At 38.5% G+C, this 24,194-nt stretch overlaps 1 long non-coding RNA gene across 1 annotated transcript in view; it reads right to left on the bottom strand.

The window, feature by feature from the left end:
- Nucleotides 1–4,988: 4,988 nt before the first annotated feature.
- Nucleotides 4,989–24,194, bottom strand: part of LOC148128112 (uncharacterized) — a 30,331-nt gene continuing 11,125 nt past the window's right edge. Inside the window, exon 3 of the long non-coding RNA XR_015741364.1 lies at nucleotides 4,989–5,101. This is a non-coding gene — a long non-coding RNA (uncharacterized LOC148128112). The remainder of the gene's footprint in view (nucleotides 5,102–24,194) is intronic.

Below are 24,194 nucleotides of genomic sequence, written 5' to 3'. Positions count from 1 at the left end.
TAATCATTTTCATTTTTCCTTTTCCTTTTTTTCTGTGTGTTCTGTATGTGTTTGTTTGATATTTTAGTTGTATAATCAATAAAGTTTGTCTAAAAAAAAAGATTTTCTGCTACATGCCACACAACTCTTTATGCAGGAAGCATGTAAAAGAAAGCCTTCTCTGTCAGTAGGACGGGAGGAAGTTAGGAATTCATAGAATCAAATGACTTTCTGTATTTCTAGCTTGCCCTGAAACCAGAAGTTGTGGAATTCTCTGGCCAGCCATCCTCTTTATGAGTAGGATTCCAGAAACAACAACTTAAAGTATGCATTCATGCAGCATTAGGCATTTTTATACTGATAACCTCTAGTATCTTCTAGACTCATCCACCCATCAATATGTCAACATGACAATAATAAGAATATGATTTATGTCATTCTAACAATGGCTGAATAATATTATGAAGATGCACTCATTTACTAGTCTAGAAATTACTGTAGGTTGTTGGGGATATATCACCTGATCTGGAAGGGGATAAAAAAACAAAAGGAGTAGAAATATCTGGGTTTTTATTTTTCTTTCCATTAATTAATAATTTGTAATAAATTTTAGATATATCTTCATAATTAATAAAACAATACAAATAAAAAAGGTAATCAAAATAATCACTTGAATGCAATCGTGGAATTATTAGGTATTCAAACACAATAAATTCATGTCATATTGTATGATTCATTGTAGTAATTTATTAAATGTAATTTATGTTGATAATTCCAATTTCTTTGTTTTTCCTTGAAGAATTTTTAAAAATGCTCAGAATGTGTATCATACTCTACTAATTGTCTTGTCTGATGATCTCAGCTGAAATTCCAAAATTTGGAATAGTCGTTGAAAGCCTACATGGAAATTCTTTATGAGTAAATATGCGGTCATGGTGACTAAAAGTGTGGAACTCTAACTAGTCATTATTATTGCTAGAAAATAATTTTCCTCTAAATGAATCAATATTTCCATTCACATTAGATTAAGAACCTGAAGAAAACAAATGTGTATAGTTTAATTTTACAGCGTGAAGTCTGGATTGAGTCATAAATGCACTGGATATAATCTCTTTTTTTTTCCTGTTGAAGTATAGTACTATGCTAGTTTGAGAAGCAAACAGAGAACATCGCTTTTTTCCTCAAGACAGAAACTAATCCATGATGACTTGTTATATTGCAGTCTGCAACTCTCTAAATTATATTGGATTTCAACCCCCACCATCCTTCCTCCATGGCTTATGGGGCTCCTAGTTTTTGCCATTCAGCAACATCTGGAAGGTCACTATCTATTGCAAATTCCAATTAAATGCTGGTACAATCAGGGAAACTATTAGCAATTCATATGTTGTCTCTTGCATAACAATGTTAGACTTTTGCAGAGCATTGAAGACCTGGCTGTTTTCCCAGCCAGGCATTTGGGTCACGTGGGTAGATAGGCAAATATCCACCTATCCTAGGTCAAGAAGAGAACTTATACATATTGATCCTATTATAGTTTTGTGCAGAAGATCTGATAAAGATACCCATGTTGATAATGGGGCTTATAGGCATGATGTAATCACATCTATGTTTATAGACCATAGAAATGCAGAAAGCAAATTTTGTCCTCCAAATGACAGCAGTTTCTGCTGATTCTGAAATCTTCAGTGGTCTTTAGTTTCATTCAGCCAAGTCTTCCCCAAGTGAATGACTTAACAGAAGTACGTACAAACAGATTGGACCTCAGTTCCTAGAATTCTCAGCCAATATGTATTTCCAATCATCTGAATGTACTTCTCATATTTGGAAATGGCATTGTCCACTCATAAGAGGGAAAGACACTTGGTAAAATTGTGCTACAAAAGTTTTTAAAAAGCTTTAAGGAAAAAATCTGCTGAAAAGGCAAGGGCACCTCAATAGCTCACTTTGTTTTGAGTAAGCTTGAGAAATACAGAACATTCAGTCATGATTGGGGTAATAGAATAGAGTAAAACTGAGTAAAGCTTGAGTGGTTGACTGATACAATTTGCATAAATGCATAGACATCGTGTTGTCATATGGTGTTGTCATATGGGTTGTGTAGTCATTGTACCAATGATACAAGCTGTACGATTTGTATTGGACTTTTGCAAACTGTACAATTCATGTCTTTCCTGCAAAAAAAATAATGTTGCACAGGGTATCACTTGTCCCTCACTTTGTGAGTGTCTCTATATCAATAATAGTTGATAAGTAACTTCTATATGCAAATGAGATTTGCAACATTATTGTACAAATCCAACTTGCATACTCAGATCAGCGGGATATAAGGATGACAAAATATGAAAAAAGGATATCCAATTGGGCAGGCAGCAGAGGTGGTATTCAGCAGGTTCTGACCAGTTCTGGAGAACTGGTAGCGGAAATTTTGTGTAGTTCGGAGAACCAGCAAAGCCTGGAGATTTTACAATATCCTTCCCCTGCCACACCCACCAAGCCATGCCCATGGAACCGGTAGTTAAAAAAAACTGAATCCCACCACTGGCAGCCAGACAGTTCATCTTATTTCCAAATGTAAGAAAACAGGTGAAACTATGAACCCCTTCCTTTTAAAATTTTAATCTGTAACAGAATAGTACAACTTTTTAAACAATGGAAGACTAACCTTTTTTTTTTCTTGGATTCTTTCATAATGCGGAGTTCACTACTTTCTTATATTGCAAGAACTATAAAGAGAAGTAATATGCTAGAAAAAGCCTTTTATCCTTCAGGCACCAAATGCAAACATTTTGAGTGGAAACTTTACATAATCCAGAGATTAAAAGAAATCTTGAATGTAATTAGACTAGCTCTGATTTTCTTAATTCCATGGCCAGTTATGAGCTCAAAACATAGAGCACAGTCCAAAATAAGCATTTAATTTTAGTGCATCTTTTTAAAAATAATGTAATAATGTGTATTATACTCATATGTATGTGTGTGTGTATATATATATATATATAGGCTGCTCTTTAAAGGCAGTTTGGAAATCTGGGAAATTAATGAATGTAATGAAATAGTAAAGCACAGACAATAACAAAAGGGTTGTCTTTAAATGAAAGACACAGAAAATAAAAGAAAATTATAAAGAAGAAAAGGAACAAAAACAGACTAAAAAACAGTAATATCCCACATCTGGGAAAAATGCTATTATTTGTTGATTTACTGTATAACCTTCATTATAGCCTTTATTATTTTGTATAAATAACTCGAGGCAAGCATATATAATTCCCCTTTCCTCTCCTATTTTCCCCACAACAACTCTGTGAGGTGGATTGGGTTGAGAGAGAGAGAGTGACTGGCCTATAGTCACTGCCTTAAACCTTTCATGTCTAGAACTCCTGGTTTTTAGGTCAGCACCTTAACCATTAGACCAAACTGCTATGAAGTTCTGAAAATTTATATTTTGTTATGAACTAAGCTTATTACTATTTACTAACTTTAAACTAATTAAACTTAGAACATGTAAAATGTTATGAAAACTTTTCATCGTATTAGCCTATGAAAAGCACTACAAATTAAAGAGTAACACTCTGGCTTAATTTGGGAAGTACTTCCTCTGGCTCATGGGAACCTTGGGCATTATTTAGTTATAATTGAATACTATTGAATACAATACTTATTACTAGAATATTCAACTGAGTCAAGGGGAAAGAAGGATCTAGGTCTGTGTATTTTTGCTCAGTCGGGAAGTATATGGGACTTTGGTCTCTTTCTCTCTTGAAAGAATTGGTGTGTGGATAAAATTCTGCTGTGAGCTTGGAGGAAAAATGCTATTAATGAATTCTGACCATGTGGGAAGACCAACGAAAGCAGACCCAGATGAGAACTTCTTAAATGAAGTGGGACCAGGTTCATACAAGGAAAATGGATCTCTCCATTGTGTTGCCTCATGTTTTAAAGATAACCTCTGAACCGTATCTTACAAAGATCCTGGAACACCGGGGAACTACCAGATGTTCCTTGAGATTCATCTGGAGCAGTAAAATAAAATTGACAAAGCCCGTCCTGTGCATTGAAATGCTTATAAACAGCCTTTAATTTTCATGGTGTTTCTTGAAACTAATTCATTCATCTTTTCCCAGTCTCCAGATGTGTCTTCCAGATGCATAAGACAACTCATACAACAAGTCAAAATGTGACACCTGGTGACACAAATTGTCTACCGCAGGGGCGTCAAACTCGATTTCACTGAGGGCCGCATCAGGGTTGTGTTTGACCTTGGAGGGCTGGGTGTGTGTGTGGGGGCATGGCTGGGATGGGCACGGCCATGGTGGGCATAACACGGGAGTCGGGACTGCACCTCCAAACACATGGTTTTATACACTTATAAAAATAGGGAGGCGTACTTTTCTGTTATATCGTTTTTTTTAATACATACTTGATCTAGTTGATCACCCTATGAGAGAGAGACCAGATCAAGAAACTGACTCCATAGGAAGACTAGAACTATAAATTATTGACACAGGCTCTAGTAGCAGAATCCTGCAAGCCTGAAAGGTAAAATGTTTTGCCCTTCCCTCCTTTTAAAGGAGGGACACAAATGGACTCCTTCAGCACTCTGGCAGCCAGAACAGGGCATGAGGAGCCCCCTCAGGCAGCCCCTCCACACCCCCTTTTTTATAGCAGAGCCACTGCGGGGCGGTCCTGTGCTATTTCCAGGCCTGCCCTGTGGGTCAGATCTAAGCATCCTGGGGGCTGGATCTGGCCCATGGGCCTTGAGTTGGACACCCCTGGTCTACCTAGTACTAGTACCACACCTGGTATTAATCCACTACCTGGACTAATCCACTACCTGGACTACCTGCACTTTTCTTGACAAGAATTGGCTTGCTATTGCCTCCTTCTTAGGGTTGAGAGAGAGTGAGATCACCCAGATGGCTTTGTAGCTAAGACAGACACACTTACTACTTTCTAGTCCGGTGGCTTAACCACTACACCAAAACTGGCTCTATTCCTTACCTGTTTTTTGTTTTTTGTTTTGTAAGCCAGAAAACTCCAAATATTGTAAACTTTCCTCATTGAGTTCATTTTTCAGCCTCTTGAACTCTTTGAGTTGTCCATTTGTGTATCTTTTCCAGCTCTATAATTTGTAAAAAAATAATAATAATTGGTGGCTAGAAGCATATAGTGTTCTACATTTGGTTTTATTTGATTTATATAAAGTTATTACAGTGTTGGTAGTTTAATTTCCTTTTCCCATGATGCCCAATTAGAAATTTGCCTTTTTTTCGCCACAGCCTAACTGGGTCAAAGTGTTCTTGGTTGGAGCAGATCTTTTGATCTGTAGCACAAAGGATGGACATTCCATTCTGACGACAGATGCAATGTAATGCCAGTAAAACAGAGGGTGTCTTCCCCCGCTAACATTCGAATGAATAGCATTATGCAAGGCATATTTTTATAACTCCCTTCTGGATCCATTTCTTAACGGCATGTCAGTCACCATCATTGCATCATGGTCTTTGGAGAGCTGTTTTTGGCTTTCTATAACTTTTGAATGTAATTTTATCTTATTCTCTTATGCCAAAGATCAGCCAATAGCAGCTGGCAGAAAAGCTGTTTAATCTCTCGGAGGAGTCAGGTTAAAATCCGTGGCTTGCACCCTTCCTTAGGAAAATGCCTTAAAACAATAGTACCGACTTCAAATTATCCCATCCAATGGGTACACTTTTGCCATGCAAAACGCTGCATATTGTTTCTGTGGCCATCTTTGTTTGTACAGAAGGAGATGCTTCTCACTTGACCCTATTCTTGCGGTCATTTCTTTGTTCAGTTCAGTCACCAGACCTGTGCTTCTGGCAGGTTACAGTCACATGACCTGGATCATAAAACAACGCTAAAAAGTGACCGTTTGCTTTTGCCAGAAAGATGCTCCTTGAATCTGAAGAGCCCTTGCCACAAAAGTATTCTGCAGATCTTCATGACATCAGCAAACCTCTCCTCATTATCCTCTGTCCTCTGTACAGGTAGTTCTCGACTATAACCACAATGGAGGCCAAAATTTATGTTGCTAAGTGAGAAATTTGTTAAGTGAATTTCCCCCCGTTTTATGGTTCCTTTCTTGCCACAATTATTGAGTGAAACACTGCAGTTGTTAAATTAATAAATCTTCTTAAATTTTTAAGAAGATTTTTAAATTTTTAAGAAGAGACTGGACTTGTCTGAAATGATATAGGTTCTCCTGCTTGAGCAAGGGGCTTCATGCTGTATCCTATTCTATCGTACCCTACCCTATCTATCCTATCCTAATCTATCCTATCCTATCCTATCCTATTTTATCCTATCCTATCGTATTCTATTCACACAGTTGTTAAGTGAATCTAGTTTCCCCATTGATTTTTCCCTGTCAGAAGGTCAAAAAAAGAAATCACATGACCCTGGGACACTGCAATGGTCATAACTATGAGTCAGTTGCCAAGAATTTTGATCCCACAGCCATGGGGATGCTGCAATGGTCGTAAGCATGAAAAATGGACATAAGTCACTTTTTTCACTATCATTGTAAGTTCAAATGGTCACTAAATGAACTGTTGTAAGCCGAGGACTACCTGTATGGCCAGGACTTGGCAGGAATGAATGTGATATTTCTAAATGTCAAAAGAATATTCCCATGGGAAGAAGCTACTGAATATGATCTGCAAAAGAGTGTTATCAAATGCCTTCAGATAGCCTTCATGAAACCTGATAGCCTTTCCCTCCTAGGTATACATGCTCTGACATATGTACTGTTGTATATAGACATTTGCATACTCGTAATACTACCTTCCAATTGGACAATCACTACCGCCTAATGATTGGTGGTTAACAACAGTTATGATTGGCCGCCTAAATGGCGAGAGGTTTTAAATAATGCCATTGGTTGCGAGCCGCGAGCAGCTGCTATAAAAGAGGCTGCCGCGGCTCGAGTTTAGTTGAAGTTACTGACAGTTAAATAAAGAGCTGAGCTCAACTCCGGTCTTGAGTCTATCTTGTTCTGGCGATAGAACATGTACTTTGTACATTAATCCCACTATCAGGAATATTCATCAGCATTTGGATCTTGTAAGCCGCAGAAAAGGAAAAGGGTTGTTTATAAGCAGATGGAAGAGGGGAAACTTTCTTTCAGCCCTTCTACCAGGACTGGCAGCCCTCTCAGTCACACCATGGTTACATCCATGCAATTGAACCATGCGGCTCCGCCCCTTTGTATGTGTGTGCAATGTTTTTTCCCCTTTTCCACATGCATCAACAATGTACCTACACATACTCACACTCACACACACGTCGGAGTTCAGTTATGATCTGAGGTCTTGAGTGTTTCTGAATGCACTATGTATACCTCTAACTAATGCTATATGCAAGTCCAATAATGTGCCATATAAACTAGGAAACTAGGGTAATGTGCCATATAAACTAGGAAACGTGTGTGTTTTCTTTCAAGCAACTGTTAGAAAAAGGTAACTGAGAAAAAATCCTCACAATAATCACTTGTGCATGTGTATTTCCCCCCTCAATTCTCTTTTCCAATTACTTCCTTCAAAATACCGTAAAAGGAAAACCTGAATGCTGACAAACATGTTTCTTCAACTAAGAGTTGGAGAAGTCCACAATCACATGTCCATCATGAAATTATCTTTTTGGTCATCTGTGCTCAGAAAAAGACAAAAAGACTTTTTTAAAGTCTTGCATTCTTTAGAAAGAAGTTACCATTTCTCAGGGACAAGCATGGATGAAAAAATTTATCTGACCTCTATTCAACTTAAGTATATTTTGCACATTAAGAATGAGATTCTTGCATCTTTGTTGTTCAACAGAGACAAATAATACATGCTCTTGAATGTGAACTGTAAAAGGGAACAGCAGCTCAATTCCTCTTTCCTTGTAAATCCCAATTAAAAAAATATTTTTCATGGCTAGATTACATATTTTTCTTGCCTTCCTTCTTGAGTCCTCAGATTTCTTGTTTGAACACCATTAATCCACATTGACATGGTTCATTCACTGCGCCTATATATCAGCATTAAGTTTAACTCTAGCAGATGAGTAAATACATGAATTCGCATGAACGTGTATCTATTTCGGTCTACCAGCTTTTGTTAGCTGTCTTCTGAAAGCTCATTACCTCTTTAGGCTGATTTTTCAAACATAATATATCATTCCAGTGTTATTTGCTGATATATCTGAGCTAATCCATATGTGACATGATACATTCGCCGCAACAATTTATTTTTTGTTAAATCAACCGTTTCAATATACTGTTTTTATTTGGAAAATTAAGAACCCAACAAGTCATCTAAAAATCTATCACTTTGTTTTGTTTTGTTTTTAAAAAACCTGCTGGACTTATAATTACTTAGTGAACTGTTAATTATATTACGGCTGGAATTAACAATTAACTAAAAATTCTGCACAAAAACATGAAAATCCAAATTGTCTTGTTTATCTTTCAATTGTTTCTGTAGCCAGGAGCTCTTCTACCATTTGGCTGCATAACTTGGCTCCCTCAGACAAAAGTTTTTGGATATTATGAAAGGGTAGATAATTATTAGTTGTTTACTTTTTATTCCTGAATTTCTCCCTCATGTGAAAATTCTATATTGATGCTCTGCAAATGAGTCCCATAGACTTGGATTTTAGTGTGCAAGAGTTGCTGTATGCCAACTTCTCTGTTTTTCCCTTTCCTGTCAGGGTTAAAGCAGGAAAGAAGGCATCACACGTGAATCAGGCTGAATACTTGCCATTCTCCTCCTGGCCCTCTTTTTTGATAGCAGCAGTGCTATTGTATATATTGTATCTTCCAAAGTGTCTCTTTGAGGGCATCTTCAAATCAACAGTAGGCATTGTTCTGCAAGTAAGGCAGCTGCCAGCTGTTCCACATACTCTTACATCCTACATCATAAAGCTGATGTTTCAGACAGCAGATCCAGAGGGCAACAAGTAGAGATGTGTCCCAATTTGCCAGTGGGCTACTCTTATCTTTGCTTCTACCACAGACCTCAATATGATAGTATTCAGGATTTGAACACGTACTTGATATATCCCTTTTGAAACATAAAAAAAGATTTGTTCATTTAAAAATAATGAGCCATTTTCTCTACTTACTCCCTGACAATGATAAAATGAGCAAAAGTAACTCGTGTTACTGATAGACTTCCCCAAAATACTGATTAATTCTTTCAAAACATTTTGCTGCTTAGTTTCCAAAAATTCTTCATCGTTTCAAAAGGAACTTGAACACCGTGAACATCTTTTTCTTATTCATTCTTATACTTGTTGAAAACAATTTGTGTTCCTCGAAGATTTGAGGTGGGCATTGTTTCACTCTTTTCTTATGACAATAAGAGTATGCGTGATTTGACAAATGTGTAGGCTTCCCTTCAGGGGTGGGCTGCTATGGGTTCGCCTGGGTTGCTAACGTTATGGCTGGTTCGGAGAACCACCAAATCCCACCCCTGGCTGGCCCCACCCTGCCCACCCCTCCCCTCCCCTCCCAGGAGTCTTTATGTGGCCCATTTTGGATGCGAGGTAAGTGCTGGCCCCCCCACGGAGGCTTGGGGAGGGGGAAAATTGGGCTTCCTGGAAGTTCCAGGCCTGTTTCCGGCCTCCGGAGGGTCTCCAGAGCCCAGGAGAGGCAGTCTTCACCATCCCAGAGGCTTAAGGAAAGCTTCCAGAGCCTGGGGAAGGCAAAAATGCCCCACTCACCCTGTCATAGTGCAGGACGCTGACTAGGCCATGCCCACCATGGCCACACCCACCCAACAATCCGGGCAGAGAACTTATTGCTGAAATTTTTGAAGCCTACTCCTGCTTCCTTTCCATTTCCTATTAGTCCCAATAATCTTGTTGATGTTTCTGGAAAATATAACAGTTCCTAGATAGGTATTGAGGGGACAAAGAGGACCCCAAGAAGTGAGACTCAAAGATTGCTAAGTCCTTGATTCTGCCATAGGATGCTTCCACTGGATTTGAGCCTCTCCCCCCCTCCATCAGCTGCTTTAGATTCAGTCCATTCCATTAATATCTAATCTTCAGTAACAAAATTGTTTCTTTGGATATACTGCAGCACTGTATGTTTTGTTTCTAATCTTTCGGATATGGTTTCAAAATGGATGCCAGACTGAGAACTATTTAAAAAAAAGACCAATGGTATTGGTTACTACTGAAGAGAGAGAGAGAGATTCAGATATTTTTTGACTTTTTTTCTCCTCTAAAATGCTTTACCAAGAGGCAGGAAGTGACAGATATACTCAGAGAACAAAGTTTTGTCATACTTCATAGTATGACTAAATATCATTAGTTAAATTGGCATCATTTTGATGGGACTTGTTTTGAAAATATGTCAAACAATTTTTTTGAGGGGGCAAAATGAACCAAATTGCACTTTACTGGGCAACAGTTCTTAAAATTCAATAGGTCAGAAAAACAGGTTTATAATGTGAGATATAACAATTAAATTTTAATACAGGATCAATCAGAGATATTACCACAAATGTCCAGATAAAATGTTTGCCTAGAGGATAAACAAAGCAAGATCTATTCCATCATTGATTCCCCTAAAGAGTAGATAGCTAGGAAAGCCTTTATTTCAAGCTAATAATGAACACTCTGGTAGCTAGAGGACACTGGTGTAAACTCTAATATTAGTGCTTAACAAATGGCAGATTAAACAGGATTTTCTCACTGTTATAACAGTGCCCTCCGGTGGCTGGTAAGAATCTGAATCTAGAGGAAACTGATTTGCTTTTGCTGGTTAATGTTGTATGTGCAAATAAAACGAACCCAATGCAAGGACAGGAAATGTGCCCTCCAGAGAACTTATTTCTGTGGGCTGCCAAAAGCATACAGCCAAAACCCCTCATATTAAGGTGGTCCAGAATGTTAACTATCTGTATGTAATGAAAGGAAGGGAAAGTGTAAATATCTTAATGTGACAAATGTGGAGTAACTATAACGGCATCTCTGTGTGATCATCTTTCAGAAAGAGGACAACCTTGCCTGATTGCTTATGCGTAACTTGAGAAAAATGAACAGATTCCAGTATGGCAATGCTGACATTCTGTCCCGAACATTAGAAGAGAATCCAAAGCCTTCTTCCAAAGTGAGACTGGTCCAGCATTTCTAAGCGCTGATTGCTATGCTGGAATCAGTTCCTAACTTAGTGTCTCTACAGAGAACATTTCCTTCTGTGAATTGATTGGGCAACCTTGGCCACTTTTCTTTCATTCCCCTTTAAAATTTTGGAGGATATGAGGCCCATGCTCAAAAGTCCCATGCTGCAGCAGTTCAGCTGACCCACGAGCTAGGTTATCTATCAATCATCTATCTACCTATAACTATCTATCTATCTATCTATCTATCTATCTATCTATCTATCTATCTATCTATCTATCTATCATCTATCTATCTATCATCAATCTATCTATTGTCTGTCTTTCTGTCTGTCTGTCTGGTCATTCCAAGCTTTTGTTTTATTCCATCAATTATTTTTTAGGTATTATGCTGAATACATCCCATAAAAACATCCATTATTTGAATAACCATCTCAATTCATTGGGAAAATGATGCTGTAAACCATGAATGCAGTGTTTTTTTTCCACATAGTAAAAACCATCCATTTATATCATATAGATTGTGGAATAGTGAGATTTATTCCCAGATAAAAAGGACACAAATTTATTAGAAAATTATATTACCTAATATTATCAGTGACATTTATTAATTGAAGAAATGTGCAAAGCATGACACTTCCTGGGTTTATTGCTGTTTTTTTTCTTTTCCCAGTCAAAATATTGAAAATTAGTTCAAAATATTGAATTGAATATTCTGCTGTTAGGTGTAGTAAGTAGCTGCATCAATCCCTTGCCAACCACCATAGACATTGGAGAGGAGCAGAAAGAAGAGTATCTAGAGAAATGACAAACTTGCATAGTGAAGTCACCATAGACCTAGATTGGGGTCCATAGACCTAACTTGGAGTCCTCCTAATACAGGCCGAAGCCCCAGGGCTTCAAACAGAATGTGCAGCCATCAAAGCAATGCATAAGGAATGAGCAACTCAGAAGTTTGTTTTTATTGTTTTTCTTTACTCCCAATGTTTTCTTATATATTATTTTGTAAGCCACCATGAACCTGATGCTGTCATATTAGCTTAATATACTGTATGATAATACTAACAGGTACACTAATCTTCTTCTTCTTCTTCTTCTTCTTCTTCTTCTTCTTCTTCTTCTTCTTCTTCTTCTTCTTCTTCTTCTTCTTCTTCTTCTTCTTCTTCTTCTTCTTCTTCTTCTCCTCCTCCTCCTCCTCCTCCTCCTCCTCCTCCTCCTCCTCCTCCTCTTTCTTCTTCCAACCTGATGCATGAAATCCTGCTTTCTACAGCTTCCCACTCTCCAAAGACCATGGATGTTACCTGAATTAGACAATAATCTCTGCAGGTAAGGAGTTTGGAAAGCCAAGCAGCAGGAGATAGACCAACATGCTTGGAAATTATTTTCCATGATGGTGTGGGTTGTTCCTCCTCCCACTTGTTTGTTTGAGTGATGAAGGCACTATGTCCCTCAACTTCAGTTCCTGGAAATTTTTGTTTGGCATCGCTAGGGAATTTCAGAGGAACTGTGTCACCCAATATGTCTTCACCCTTAAAAGAACACTTCCAACCACATCTCACTGAGTGTCAAGCAGAGAGGAACATCATTTGAGAGAGAAAAATGAAACAACTTAATAATAAGTTACTGGAAACAAAACCAAAGTAGTTGCATTATACCTGTGTCAAAAGCAGAAGAACAAAGAAACAGGTATCACAGAGAATGTTCCTAGGTTTTGTGAGGTCTCTTTTACATGTTCAGCTACTAAGAGGTTATTTATCAGTATAACTGCAATATTTCATACCTTGACATATGAGGGCATTTTCATGATTCATCACTTTAGTTATGAACTATGACTGAAACAACCACAGCAAAATCCAGGAAGCACAAACTCTGTATAGAAATGCACGATGAAGCAGTATTTACTCTGAATCTACATGCATTGGGTTTGCTTGAGGCATACCTTCATATTTATTGCTAAGTGATACAATGTAGGTAGGATACCTCAGAGTTATTTAAAACCTCTTTGTTGACTACAGTATTCAATAACTCATTTTAGATATTGTTAATTTAAGACAGGGGTCCCCAAACTTGGCAACTTTAAGACTTGTGGACTTCAACTCCCAGAATTCTGGCTGGAGAATTCTGGGAGTTGCAGTCCACAAGTCTTGAAGTTGCCAAGTTTGGAGACCTCTGATTTAAGAAGTTCAGGGCTTTTTCCTGTGCCCAAGAATAACAGATAGCATGACTTCATTTCATGCTCATAATTCCAACATAATCATGAATTATTAGGAATTTGTGAGTTTTTTTTTCACCTCTAGCGCCAATTATGTTGTAGAAAGACTTGGGTTAATTATTAGAATTTTGAAGGCTCACCATGGCAAGTAATAGCCTCAACATCTGGTGGAATGCAGGTGTCCTATCCAATTAACCTAGAAGACTACATAGGACAAAATAGTTGGAGGTCAAAGTGTTGAGAGCAATACTTTTGTATCTACAGCATTTAAACACAGAGGGCATTTATTTCTTCCATGAATGCTGGAGATAAAGGCTAACATTGTTTAGTCAAATCAGGGCTGTGCAAATGTAGAGGAGAAAAGTTTCTCTCTTCTCTCCTTCTGTTCTTCCATCCTTTTGGGGGGGAGGCGGGGATGGGGGTGCAGGTTAGGTTTATGCCATTTCCAAGGCTGCTATAGGATACAAATCAAGAGTGAGATCCTAGGAACCAATGTCTTTGGATCAATTCTGACAGTGGGCTTTTTAGCATTGATATGATCTGACCTCCAAAACGAGCAGAGTTATGCAAAAGCCATTTTTGACATTGGCTTTGCCCTCTGGATTGGGTTACTCTTTTCAATTGGGAGACCATAAAACTGACCCCAACAAGGAATATTTATGGAGACTCTCAGTTATCCAGGTCACGGTTGTCCCAAAGGTACTTTTTCAAACTTTTTCTTCAGAACTGAAGAAGCTTCTTGGATGAGAAATGAAACATCTTCAAGGAAAAACAAAGGAAGTCCAATTGCCTTTTGAAAAAAGCATCTTTGGGTGACCCCCAAGGAGCTTTATGTAGAAACAGGATGTACTATCTCTGAGTCTGAATGCCAATGGACTTTACTTCTGAGTAAATATATTTGGGTTGCAAGTTAATATAAAATCAGCCATTAATGGTTATGTGGCTAATCTAGGTGCAAACTCCTCTGTAATATCTTCCTACATAAATAAATCCCCTACCAACATAATACAGTGACCAGCAGCGGGCAGTACCCCTGGGAAGCCAATGAGAAATGCTGCACAGCATGTATCTAGCCTCCCCTAAATGGACACAAGAGGAGAGGCTTCTCACTGCAACAACGTGGAGAAGAGGGAGGCACAAGAGAGGCTAATGCTGAAAGCCTCTTCACATCTGGGACCAGTCTTGAATTTTTATTTAAACAGAACAGAAGGTTTGCTTTCTTCCCGTTTTGATTTTTAAAATAAAATAACAGGTGGGAGCCTTCATCACTGGTGCATTTATGAATAAGAAAATCGTTTGGGGATGGCACTCAGCTAGTGCTAAATAAATCTCTAGGGATAAGTATTAGGCGTAAGGTTGCTACCAATGGGCTTGATAATGCTTCTGAATCTGAGATGGCCAGGAAGGTGTTCTTGGAAAGGAAGACACTGTTCTTGGAAAGGTTGAGAATCTAATGTGATTATCATCTCAAGCAACAAAATAATACAATATGGCTGTGGGGAAAATACCAGAAAGCAGTGGTTTAGGATTGCTAGGAAAAACAAAAAGTGTAGGCTAACTTGAGCTAGAGGTAGAGGAAAAGGTTAAATGCAAAAGATTGAAAATGTTTGAGAGAGTAGCAGAGGGAAAGAGATGGATATGAATGAATGAAAGAATGAATGAATGAATGAAATTCCAATGAAAACTATTGCTCATAAAAGTAACAAAATTAAGGAAAATTAAGGCCGAGGGCCTCCGATGCAGAGATAAAGAAAAGCACCGCCGACGATATTTTTGAAGAAGAAAGGACCTTACAGACAGTCACAAAAAATATGGTTTTATTATAATTGTTTTCCCTACTCTTCCCCCCCCTTCCCTTTCCCTCTTTCTTCTCTCAAGCCTTCCTATCTTTCCCTCTTGGCCTATGCCAAGACCTGTTTGCCTTTTTGTTGTATATAATTTGTAGCTGTGTTGTTGTTTTTTTTAAAGTAAAATTAATAAAGTTTTTTCTAAAAAAAAAAAAGTAACATTTTCCAGTGACAAAAGGATGACAAAAATGTGGAGTTCTTGGTATTCTCTGAGCTTGGTTGTTTTCTTGCAGATATTTCATTATCCATCTAGGTGACGTCTTCAGGTAATAACTTCAAATATTCTCTTCTGTTGGATGACGAAAATTCCACATCAGCCTGTGAAAGTAGGTAATCTGTTCATAATCAAGAAGACAGATGGAGCATATATAATTTTTCATTATTATTAATAGACTTGCACATCACTTGGGATTCATTGTCTAAAATAAAACCAAGAAACAATAGAACAACTCCAGTTAAATGAAAAGGAAATTATGACAAGCAATCTGATAGCTATGTACCTATGGAATGGTGTGACTGGATATGAATGAAGTTGTGAAATAATTTCATACCAAGAACTGAAGTTTCCCAAGTTCCATGACATCAGTTCCATGTTCCTGATGCAGTGTCCCTCCCTCCCTCCCAGATATATTGGATTATGATTCATCAACCCAGCCCCCCAACAGATCAAGGATTGGAAGCAGTGGCGGGATTCAACATTTTTTACTACTGGTTCTGTGGGTGTGGCTTGGTAGGTGCAGCACGGGAAGGACACTGCAAAATCCCCATTCCCTCCCCACCCCACTAACCTGCTCTCCAGCTCCATTCTCCTGTGCAGGGCAACAAAAGAAGACCCAGTCGATCAGGATCTAGGGAGGCAGAGAATAGATGGGGGAGGGGCCAGTCAGAGGTGGTATTCCGAACTACTCAAAATTTCTACTACTGATTCTCTGAACTTCTCAAAATTTTCGCTACTGATTCTCTGAACTACTCAAAATTTTCACTACCAATTCTCTGAACTACTCAAAATTTTTGCTACCGATTCTCTGAACTATTCAAAATTTTCACTACCAGTTCTCTCAGAACCTGCTGAATACCATCTCTGATTGGAAGGGTGATAGGAGAATGTTCAGTTCTCTGTCTCTTCCTAAGGATTGGTTGGAAGCAATTATAGCGAAGCATATTTGAAGGAAAACACATTGGGGAAAGTTCAAGGAATAACAGACTAACAGAGTTCAAAGGGACCTTGGAGGTGTTCTAGTCCAACCTCTGCTCAGGAAGAAAACCCTACACCATTTCAGTTGTCACAATGGTTGTCCAATCTCTCCTTAAAAACCTCCAGTGTTGGAGCATCCACAACTTCTGGAGGCAAGTTGTTCCACTGATTAATTGTTCCAAGTATCAGAAAATTTCTCCTTAGTTCTAGGTTGCTTCTCTCTTTGATTAGTTTCCATCCATTGCATCTTGTCCTGCTTTCAAGTGAATATAACTTCCAAGTTTTGCCAGTAGCTATTTAGTCTCCTGAAAGGAATAATTCCATCTGAATTCTACTTAATTATGATTACCTAGGAGCATTTTTTTTCACGTCACATGACTCCATATCTGTTCCAGTGAGGTCTGATTGATGTCCACATGGGCATGCTGGAGACTGTGTGTGCATCAGTGGTAACACTCATTGTGTTGCTTGTTCATCTGGGCACTGATATGCCAGGCAGCATGCGTGGGTTAATCTCCACTGATCCTCAAGAGACATTTAGAAACAATGTCCCCAAACATGCCAGCGCAAGGTCAGGAACAAATTGGTTCTCTTCCTGGATTCCTGCCATTCTTTTTTCCTATCCTGAAGGCCAAAGCTTAGTCACCAGCCTGGAGGGGAAAATGTTTTGCTGAAAAACATTATCCACAGAACAGCCAGTTCCTCTCTTTATAGTACACTGTAACATGTAGCCTGAAAGGAGGCTTATGGAAATATGTTTCCATTTAACAAAACTTCAAAGTTCTGAAATGATACAGATTGATAAATGATGGTATAGATAAGGGGTGTCCAATTGGCGGCCCACAGGCCAGATGTGTCGTGCACAGGCCACGCCCACCACCGCAGCTCCGCGAAGGGGAAAAACATCACGCTATGTCACAGGACGGCAATGTGACACAGCGAGTTTGACACGCACGATGTAGATCATTATTAAACATTTGTTTTAATATTGTTTTTAATGAACAAGTCCACAACATTTAAAAATGACCTGCTGCTGAAGTAACAGAAATTGTTGATTTGATTTGTTTCATTTGATTTGATTTCAACAAACAAGGAACAAAAGCTGGTCAAAAATTGGGCCAATAGTGAGAAGCAAACCCATGCTGCCCAGAAGAAGACTTCAATCATCCTTGCTAAAGCCTGAATCAAGAGCCAGATCTTCAAAGGCTTCTGAAACACCAGCACAATTGAAGCCACTTAGATTTTGGGGAGAACTTCATTCCAGAAGGCAGGTGATACAATGGAGAAAGCACATTTTCAGGATCCCAATATTGCAGAAGGCATTGTTTAATTGAAAAAATCCAGAGCTCATAAAACCTGCTGTATCAAATTGACTGGGCAGGTACAGATGCTATGGGAAACAAGCATTCCCTTAAGTAATGTCACGAATGACCAGCACCTTAAATAGGACCCATAAGCAAACCAGCAACCAGAGCAGCTTGTGAAGCTGGGGTGTTATGTAGGCTTACTGAGAAATGCTCATCACTGTCCACACTGCCACATTCTTGGCCCGAAGCATATGGAATTATCCAAAGAGGGAAGTTCTCAAAAAGTGTATCACCAATTCACCAGGCTGCCCACCTGCCACTGGCATTGCCTTCATAGCAGAGTCCCTGTTTCTTTGTATATAAGAAGTTTAGTATGGTAGTAGATCTTTAAGGGAATTACCAGTGCTTTCTTCTGGAAGGTTTCATGACTTCCTAGTCCTAGCTTACAGCAATTTTGTCCTGGCAGACCCTAATCTGAATGGGATTTGAGAGAATATTCTGGAGGAACTGCTACAGAACAATCTCAGCAATTCAATAATTGATGGAAGCAGCATGTCTTGTTGATATTGTATGGTTTCAAAGGCAAGCCAGACAGGAAACATGAGTAGATAATTCTATTTTATTGCAAATCTACAGTACATTAACAGAATCTTCAAGTCCAAAAGTAGAATTCTCTCACCACCTCTTTACGGCATGAAAACTTATGGAGGGTCTGTTCTGAACCTCTTACTCTACCCACTAGGCCATGCTGTCTCTTATCTGACAGGTCTCCCAAGGTCTTTTCCATATAAGTGGATGCTGCATGGTTGGGGGAAAAGCAACAGAATTTGTGAGTGGCTGGGAAACTGTCATGTAGCATTGCAAATGAAGATTATATGACTAAAGCAGCAGCCTGGCAGTGCTGAATCAGCCACAGCTTTCCCAAATTTATTTCCTTGGGAGTAATGGATCCTGGCATTCTGTCAGCTGACCCATTTGAGGTATCCTTGTTGGCAAGATTTGTTCTTTGGTGCACAGTTCTGTCCAGTTAAAGGTTACAGACATGAGAATTTTAGTAAGATAAGTAACCGGAAGAGGACTTTCTGGAACATGGAAATAAATTGTAATCTGCAATCCATAACATATGATTGACTAGGTCTCTGTATGTAAAATGTGGTCTAAAAAGTTGTGCTGTTTCCAGCACTATCACATGGTCCTTATAAAAAATGAAATGTGCCAATTTTATAAATACTGTTAGCAGAATGCTAGAATATCCTATACTGGGGGGAGATCATTAAAATTCAGTAAGATTGTCTCTTAGGGCTGCAAAGGGCAGTTTAGATGTTGCAGGAGCCACCTGGCTTTCCAGTAATTCTAACCCTAACCCTAACCCTGCAGCTCATATGATAATCCCTGATGCCCATCCTTATTCTCAGCCACCAGAATTCCCTAAGGATGCAATGCTGAATTTTAAACTTTCGTCCATGTTCATCCATCCTATTGCCACAATAGTGTTGCAACATCTCTTCTCCTAAAAGAATGGAAACATATATATGACCATTATGCTCCAGCCCCTCTTCAACCATGAAATGTGGTCTTAACGGAGCTGCCTGGAGGTTCTCCACCCAAGTCCTGATGTAAGCATCATGCTGTTGATAAGTTCTAAGAGTGTCTAAGAGATCAACAACCTGCCTCCCCACTCCCAATCTTTCTGGAAGATCCAACTCCAAGGGAACATAAAGTCGATTGGTTGAAGAATAATGGCTGATGGATATAGGTAGGGAAGGCCATATTCAGGTTTATAATATAGGGCATGTGGGGGTTTGTTTTGTGATCCAGGAATATGAAGAGATAATCAAAATATGAAATTGTGCACACCTGATTTGTCAAGCTAAAACTATTCAGGGACATGCTCAAGAGCTCTGCAATAAAAACATTAACCAAACTATCTCAGTTTCTCTCCTGGAGACACAATCTCTTGACTGCTCCAATTTGCTTGGGTTACTGAAGATGGGCTACTGAAGATTATTAGGTTACTGAAGATTATTGGGAAGAAAGCTATGAGGCCGAGAGCAAGAGAGGCTGAAAAATCCTTTCCCCTTGTATTTCTGCCCAGCCTCAATTCTTAAAGTCAGCCATTTATATTATCGACAACATGTTCTTCCAAATTATTTGTGATGCCTTGCCTACACAGTTCATCTCTGTTTATCAGCAAGAACACCTCTAAATTAGTTAAGCAGAGACAGATCATTCCATCCTGTCTCTCTGAGTCTCTTCCAAATGTTATTTAGACATTCTGTGTAACTCTATCAAGGTCATTTTCCTTACTCTTTATACAGATATCTTGGAAGCCAACTTTTGGCAGCACCTATTACTTGCTCTTGGAATTCTCAGGGTGTCCCTCTAAAAAAACATAAATAAAACCAATACTATCTGACATTTCCCTTCTTGGATGAAAAGTGAAACTTCTTCAAAGAAAAAACAGAAAATCCAGTTACTCTTGAAAAAGCACCTTTGGGACAATCATGACCTGGGTGACTGAGAATCTCCATAGACAAAACTAACTAATGGATTTTGAAGGAGGAACTAGAAGTGAGAAGGACTTAGTAGAAATTGTTCGAAAGGCTAGTAGTCCCTGGACTGATTCTGTAAGAATTGAGCTTTTTAACCTTATTGATTTATTCATCAAATGAATAGATTTGCCTGACCTGGATGACTTCCTTATGTGGGGAGTTGGTCTTACATGGTCAAACCCAAGAAATGTGAAATACTCAGTGTCCGATGTACCTCTTCCCTAGATTATGATCAAATTCTAAATATTGTTTTTAGAGATCTACACATAACAACAGAATCAATGGAAACTTAGACACCAAGTTTTGCCATAGCAGGCGTAAGAGAAACACCACACCCATTGCATAGAATCGGATTTTATTCATTTATTCCATCAGTCTTCTATAAGCTTCAGAATTCTTGGACGCTCACCTACTTCTCTCATCTTTTCAATATAAACAAGAGAATCTAGCCTTTGATACAAGGAGGAACAAGTGCTCATCCTCTGAGAAGAGTAAAAATATCTATATGAAACCTGAATCCAGTCAGTGCGGCATTAATAGCTCAGCTATCAAAGTAGCTTTCCTAGTCATGAGTTCCATTCTCCAGATTCCTGCTAAAGATAGCCTGAAAAGAAATCTATGTGTGTGTACACCTCACTTACAAATTTACCTTGAACTTTGTGTACACAATAAATTTACTCGGCAGACACAAAGATCAAAAGATGAATTATTTGAATCTACTTATTTAAAAAACAAGTAGAACAGAAATATTAGACAAGCATATTATAAAAGAGAAAATTATAATTCATCACTCAAATTATTTAGACTATGTAATCTGAATGAGGCAAAAAAAATTAATAGCAGTATAGTATTGGACTTTACCACTGTATTTTAATGTCTTAATTTTTACTTTGAAAATATTGCTATAATGTACAGAAAAAGATAACATATACATCTACATATACATCTACATGTACACACATAGACACATATGAAGAGGAAGAATAAAAAAACAAAAACATTATAAATTGTATATTTTTAAAGACGCTATTTGCTTTTTAAATCACAAATTTAATTTCGAGCATCTGATGTAATCTTGTTTGAACTTTTCATTAGGTTTGTATAGATATAGAACCAGCAGCATCTGCAGGAGATCCAGGGAAGCAGATTGGCAAAAGCATCACTTATTGTCATGATACAAGCCCGGCCCCTTTTATGTGTGTGATTGCATGCACGTCCAAAAGATGCCTAGCTTGGGATACAATAGCATGACACTCTTTTCCTCAATTTGAAAGCTTCTGCACTCATTCATTGCCTGCTAATTTAAGGGTTGCTTGGGATGCCTTTAAAGGCTTGATTATTGCAAAGGTATCATCGGGAAAGAGGGACGAAATGGCTCAGTGGCTGAGATGCTGAGCTTGTCAATCAGAAAGGTCGGCAGTTCAGTGGTTTGAATCTCTAGCACCACATAACAGAATGAGCTCCCGTTACTTGTCCCAGCTTCTGCCGACCTAGCAGTTCGAAAGCATGTAAAAATGCAAGTAGAAAAATAGGGACCACTTTTGGTGGAAAGGTAACAGCGTTCCATGCACCTTCGGTGGTCAGTCATGTCCACAGAGATGTCTTCGGACAGTGCTGGCTCTTCAGCTTTTTAATGGAGATGAGCACCACCCCAGAGCCGGAAACAACTAGCACGTATGTACAAGGGGAACCTTTACTTTATCATGGGGGAAAAGGTCAAGAAAATAATTAAATTATTCAATTACATTGGAGTCATATAATTCTTTTGTGTCTGCTAAACTGGTACTTAAATATATCTTTGTGTGTAACATTGAATGCTCTACATCAGAGATCTCCAACCCCTGGTCCATAGACCGGCATCAGGCCACAGCATGCAGGCAGCATATGAAACCACACATCCTCCAGTCCGTGGAAAGACCTCTCTCCACAGAACCGGTCCTTGGTGCCCAAAAGGTTGGGGACACTGTTCTAAATGATTAATACAAGTGAGGGACAAACCAGGCAACTTGTATCATCCCAAGTAAAACAACAAAATATTTCTACAATCAAAGATTTCCAGGACAATGTTTTTTTTTTTTTTTTGGTAAACAACTTTTTCATGTGACTTCACTGAAGCAACATAGAAATAGAGAGAGAAAGAGGAGAAGAAAGAGGTAGTCATTTTTTGGGCACTCCCCAATGGACATTCTCCAAGCTAAAGGAAACTTCATCCCTAAATGTCACGAGAATGCTGTTAGCTGGAATGATGAGAAATCACAGTTTCCCATAATATATGAGAAGAGTGATTCTGAAGAATGGCAAGTTTTTGTGGGCATTTTCACTTGAGCACATTTCATAGTTCAGAACAAGTTTTAGACTCTTCTGATTTTATGGTTTTATTTATTTATTTGTAAAATTTAATATCTGCCCATCTTACCACACGGTATCTCTGGGTGGCTTACAATGTTACATGACACCGAACATATTAATTGTGTTCAAGAGCTGAGTCAATTTACTTCTCTGACCCTTGGTAGAATATTTGAAATCACAGCATAAGTACATATTTTGTCTTCATTATAGGTTAAGCTACAAAACTTGTGAGTAGGCAGGATCCGCCTCTCCATAATTTCAGGATTCTATTTTCAAGGGTCTATTTGACGGAACAGAGGAATAGTGGCTTCGCAGTTTAGCAGCTTCCCCCTCACAGCAATCACTCAGACAAAAATACACATGAAAAAGGGAAGTTGATGGAGAATCAGAGATGGAAGAAATCTTTTAGGGCTCTAGGTCTAACTCTCTGGTCTCTCCTAGAAGATCATCGTTGCTGCAAACCTGATAATTGTTTTATCAATTCTTGTTTATAGTGAATTCAACATCTCCGCTGAACACCATCTCAGAATTTCAGCACTGCTGAAATTAATAATAATAATAATAAACAGCAAAATGATCAGTTTGGGCCAATGAAAATGTAAATCTTGTTTTGGAAGATAAACCAATTCTCTTTCTTAAACAGCCTGAAATCAAATTCTATTGCTGTAAGAACTGAGCACTAGTAATTTATAAACCAATGGCTTGCGATATTATGCATGAAATCAGCCAATTATTTTATTCAACAGACCATACTTAAATAAAGCACAACTCAGCATGCCCTGTGAGACTAGCAAGAGTCCCTGCCACCACCACCCCAACTGCCATGTGTATGCATGTTATATTTAAAAGTGAAGACTGAAACATTGAGGAATGGGATTTAATTGAAGTTTAAATTAAATTAGGTTTATTGATGTCCTTTGAGGAGGTTGTAATTTAGCATGGTCATAAAACTCTGAAATGTAGCATGGCTACTTTAACTTTCAACCCATTATTTTCCATCTAATAGTAGCAGTACAATGTGGTTTTGAAAGTTGGACCTTAAAAAAACAAAATAGAAGAAAATCAACTCATTTGAGCAGTGGAGAAGTTTCTTCTGCATTCCTTGGACAGTAAAGGTGACTAACAAGCAAGTACTGGAATGCATAACACCAGACATGTCACTAGAAGGCAACAATCACAAAACTATATCTCTCTTACTTTGGCCATGTCGTGCGGGGAAATTCACTGGAGAAAGAAATTATGTTTGCAAGAGTTAGTGGTAAAAGGAAACCAGGCCACCAAAGAACACAGTGGCTGGATACCATCAAAGCTGAGACCAGTCAGAGCATAGAACAACTCAAAGAAGTAGTGCAAGATCAGGAGATGTTGAGAGAATCAACAATCCATAGAATTGCCAAGAGTCAGACATGACTGAATGGATAACATCCTCATCTTCATCCAAAGCAGCCCTATAATTCATTCATTTGAGAATCAGACAGAAAAGATGTTCAGATGCGCACTCACCTAGGAATGACGGCTGGGCTGAATGTGTTGTATGATAATTCTAGATACACAGTTCATTTTAGAAAATATGGAAGTAAAACAGAGTAAAAATATCTTTTCCACAAGAAAACAACCATTTTCT

The sequence above is a fragment of the Pseudonaja textilis genome, chromosome 1 (assembly GCF_049901715.1).
Source record: "Pseudonaja textilis isolate UNSWEBS1 chromosome 1, rPseTex1.2, whole genome shotgun sequence".
Lineage (NCBI taxonomy): Eukaryota > Metazoa > Chordata > Lepidosauria > Squamata > Elapidae > Pseudonaja > Pseudonaja textilis.
The sequence above is the reverse complement of the archived record's forward strand: the minus strand, read 5'-3'. Positions and strand labels throughout refer to the sequence as shown.